The following is a 5,202-nucleotide window of genomic DNA, read 5'->3' as shown; positions in this document are numbered from 1 at the left end:
ACAGTTAAGCGAGACTGAAGGGAATATGTGGGCCATCATCAATGAGTGCAAAGAGAAGCTAAATCTAGCGGCGACTCACGAGCAAAGGCTAGAGGAGGAGTACGCCAAGATATCAGCAGAAAGGGAAGCAAGGGAAAGGGTAATTGATTCATTGCACCAAGAGGCAACAATGTGGATGGACCAATTTGCTCTTACTTTGAACAGGAGTCAAGAACTTCCCTGATTGCTAGCCAAGGCCAAAGCAATGGCGGACACCTACTCCGCCCCCGAGGAGATCCACGGGCTTCTCAGCTATTGTCAGCATATGATAGACTTAATGGACCATATGATTAGAAACCGCTAGGAAGTTTGTATTGTCACTCAGATCTTGACTAGTTATAACTTTTTGAATAAGATGAGTTTATCCCACGTTTTTACTCCAAAAATCAGTGCGAATCAAGTCACTCCCGCATTTTATCTCACACATGCGTTGTATGTGGGTCTCGTCCTTTGTCACGGGAAGCCGGAAGGTCCATATCACCTTCTTAATTGTACACATGGGGCACTGCGCCCCCAAATGCGCAAGTAAGAAGAGATAATTTTTCGGGCTCTCGTGTCCGTAAAATGCATTCATATCATGCATCGCATAAGCATCTCTTCATAACATCATAATGAACATATCGTTCCTGCATTTGTCCGTTATCATATTCCAGCCTCACATTTTGCATGAGTCATGGCATCATCATGCATATGCGTTCAACAAACTTTTTGATCTGCAAAATTGCATACCATTTGTTTTCATGTTTGCTCATCCTTGTGTTTTCCTCTGCAAAAACAAAAAAGGGGAAGTGTGAAACTTCACACTACATTCTTAGTTGCATGTGTTAGGCACCATGAGCCAACCATGTTGGGATCACAAACCCATTTCTAAAAAAAAAAAAAAAAGCACACAACAACAAAACAAAATAATTGAACATGGTACCTAATGCATGGTTAACTAGGAAATGGTGTTTCTTCGGGCATCTCAATTTCATAATTACATTTTCCTTGCATAGCTTAAAGTATGCCCGAGTCATTCATCCCTATGAGATGTTGTTGAAGTATTGGCGATCAGAATTGCCATTCCTTGGATTATAGGGTTGAACCAAGCTCGTGCTTTTATAAAAAGGTTCATCAAGTCAAGTTGAAATATGGAAGTAACCGTCTTGCAAAATTGGGGCAAAAGATGAATCGAGTCACATCACTGCTTCGTCTACTGCCAAACATATTTAGGATTGTTGATGTCCTTGTTACTTCCAGTTTCACCTTGACAAAGATGTCATGGACCATGTTGAAAATCTAAATTGATTCAACCCCATATCCTGCGTAAAAATTTGCAATCTTCAACTGTACATCATTCGCATACATCCATGCTTTTCATTGGTTGCATTGCTCATTGCATTCTTTCCTTGAAAAATAAAATAAAATAAAATAAAATGAACTTAATCATTGTTATCAAAAAAAAAAAAAAACATGCTTTACGGCGTCCTCACCGAACTTGTGCTAGAGCTAGAGTAATGGGTGAAGTAGAGGAGATACAAGAGAAGATGAAGGCCGACATGGAGGCCATTAAAGAGAAAATGGCCACAATGATGGAGGCCATGATGAGCGTGAAGAAGATAATGGAAGCCAATGTGGTTGCAATTGCCGCTACCAGCGTTGTTGCTAAGGTGAACCTGATGTCCCCATCCGGCATCAACCAAATGAATCATCCAACCTCAGATATGGTAGGCAAAGATTTGGGAAGTACGGGCAGCCCCCATAATGTACAAATTCAAAACGAGCACGCCTTCCCGCCATATGGCTTGCCTCTCAACTATACGCCACCCAAAGTGGCGTACACTCCCAATAAGAATGTCAATAACTCCACTCCTATATCCATTGAGAGCCAACAACCCCAAACTGATCATGCACATGTCTCTTAAACCGTGGGGGGGACACGTGAAATTCCCCACCACAATCTAGCCGACTTCGAGCCTTGCCTCGGATATGCCACGGAAGGGCAAGCAGTTGGTGGTATACCCCTACAAAACCCTTTGGAAGGCCCTCAGTATCACCCACAACTACACCTCTTGCATTCCACGACAAGTAAAAACCCTCATGCTATGGCAAAAATGGGAAAGTTGGATCATCTAGAGGAAAGGCTCAGGGCCATTGAAGGAGGTGAAGATTATGCCTTTGCTAACCTAAAAGAGTTGTTCCTAGAACCCAATATCATCACCCCTCCCAAGTTTAAGGTGCTGGACCTTGACAAGTACAAGGGGACTACTTGTCCCAAGAACCATCTAAAGATGTATTGTCAGAAGATGGGGGAATACGCAAAAGATGAGGAATCGCTAATACATTCCTTCCAAGAAAGTCTTACTGGGGTAGCTGTTACATGGTACACTAACTTGGAATCTTCCCGAGTCCATTCTTGGAAGGACCTAATGGTTGCCTTTGTTAGGCAGTATCAGTACAATTTTGATATGGTTCCGGATAGGATGCAACTACAGAACATTTGCAAAAAGGGGGACGGATCTTTCAAAGAACACGCCCAAAAGGTGGAGGGATCTGGCGACCCAGGTGGTACCCCCAATGATGGAAAGGGAGACGATGATCGTGATGGTAGACACATTATCGATACTCTACTATGAAAAGATGGTGGGCTACGCACCCTCAAAGCTTTGCGGATTTGGTCTTCGCCAGTGAAAGGATCGATGTGGGTCCGAAAAGAGGCAAATTTGATCATCCTACTAGGACGATTGAGAAAACTGGGGCAAATGAAGAGGGTGAGAAAGAGGGAGAAACCCATGTTGTGACTGCCATTCCTATACGGCCAAGTTTCCCACCAAACCCAACAATGTCATTACTCAGTCAATAACAAACCTCCTCCTTACCCACTACCCAGTTATCCACAAAGGCCATCCCTAAATCAACCACAAAGCATGTCTACCGCACTTCCAATAACGAAGACCACCTTTAGCACAAACCAAAAAAACACCAACAAAAAGGAATTTTGCAGCAAAAAGCCTGTAGGGTTCACCCCAAATTCCGTTGTCATATGCTAAACTTGATCCCATATCCACTCAATAATTCAATGGTAGCCATAACCCCAACCAAGGTTCCTCAACCTCCATTTTTCTGAGGATACGACTCGAACGCAACGTGTGCTTATCGTGGAGGAGCCCTGGGGCATTCCATTGAGCATTGTATGACCCCGAAGCATAAAGTGTGAAGTCTAATTGATACGGGCTGGCTGAAATTTGAGGAGAATCGCTTGTTGAATCATAACATTGACAAGCAACACCATACATGGGGCAATTCTGGAAGCTGTAGTTATGACTCATCAGGATTTTCAAGTTTATGCCATTATTATAAACCACAGTTACAATGCTAAATGATATGGATAAAATGGACATCCTTGTCCCTCATCCTCTCACAAACGCATGTTTGCTTATTCAACTTTCACCGGAATGTGGGTGCAAGCCATTGGTCTATTTGCTCAAGTGACCTGCGCTCCTGAGTGTTGACTTCCAAGACTGTTCAATCAGAGATTACTCGTCTTGCACGTTGGTGGGGGTGCCGTAAAACAACGAGTAAAGTTCAAAACAAATAAGTTTCAAAATAAAAAAATAAGTTTCAAAATAAAAAAAAATAAAAAGGCATTTGATTGACTGTGTTTTCAAGTAAAAATATAGACGTTCATGTGACTTCATTTTATCATTCCAAAAAGTTTGTCTTCTTAGAGAAGCGAGTTGTCAAGAATAGGATGTTGGACAAATGGCCTCAGTTACCTTAAGAAAAAGGGGGGTTGAATTAAGATGCAAAGACTATTCCCCAATTGAACTATCACTCTTTCTTTTTGGATTAACAATGCACCCTTAACATGAATTACTCAAAAGACAAATTAAAATAAACTTCTTTAAAGCAAAAGATAAATAGCAATAAAAGAAGTTTAAAGGAAGAGAGGAATGCAAACTTGATTTATACAAGTTCGGCCACTTCCCGCGCCTACGTCCAGTCCTTAAGAAACCCACTTGAGATTTTCCACTCTCTTTGTAAAACTCCTTTTACAAAGTCTGAACCACACAGGGACAACCCTTCCCTTGTGTTCAAGAATCCTCTACAATAAGAGACTCTCAGTCTCTTAATCTCTTTTCAGAAGTAAGAAGAAGAGAAGAAGAAATCTCTCTTAAAAGGGATAGATTGTACAATGAAGACCAATCAAAATTCCTTATTGAATATGCAAGTGGTTGACCAAGGAATCTTTTTGAGAGGATAAGACAGTTCAGTTCAGAAAAACTCTTAATCTTTTGAGAGGATAAACTTTGTGGGCAATGAAAACTCTCTTTAAATTCGTGCTTCCAAGCCACCTTTGATGCCCATTCATAAACCATTTGAATAGATGTGACTCTTGGAAATTATTTTCCGAAAATCCCCTCTGGTAATCGATTACAAGACTTGTGTAAACGATTACAGGTTTTAAAAATTTGAATTAAAACATTTTCAACTGCTGGTAATCGATTACCAGAGAGCAAATCTCAATTTGAAATGATAGAATTCTTTGGTCAAACCTTTTGTTTTTAAATTTGGAAACTTCTTCCTAAGATTCTAGAGATCAAATTGATCATATATCTTGATTTCTTGTCTCGAATAAAACTTAAAAGCACTTGATCCTTCGACATCATCAAAACATCTTGCTTCTACATAGGAGTCATTTGACTTAATCCATCAACTGAAAAAATCCTTCAACTATTTCTCGTCCTTGGAAAATTCTTTTTGCAAAAATCAATTGCTTCTTTCATTCTCCCTTGCTTCAAGGTTGTGAAAACAAAACAACGATGGATACCTTAGAGCCCTACACTAGGGCAATGAAAGGCACTATGCATAAACCTCAAACGAACCTAGGGGCAGATTAGAAGTTCTCACTCAATCGGTTCCCATCTACAAGGTCATGACGAAAGACAACGATTGGTACCTCAAAGCCTTACACTGGGGCAATGAGGGGCACCGTGCATGAGCCTCAAGTGAACATAGGGGCCGATCAAAAGTTCTCACCCATCGATGTTTTTAACAAAAAAAAGGGGACAAACCCTAGGATTTCAATGGATTGATTAAACATCAAACGACTCCATTGCCGTCACTCCAAAATGGTCAAGTGACTAAATCAAAAAGAACATACACTCTGAGGGAGTTCCCGGA

This window comes from Glycine max, chromosome 1 (genome assembly GCF_000004515.6).
Source record: "Glycine max cultivar Williams 82 chromosome 1, Glycine_max_v4.0, whole genome shotgun sequence".
Lineage (NCBI taxonomy): Eukaryota > Viridiplantae > Streptophyta > Magnoliopsida > Fabales > Fabaceae > Glycine > Glycine max.
The sequence above is the reverse complement of the archived record's forward strand: the minus strand, read 5'-3'. Positions refer to the sequence as shown.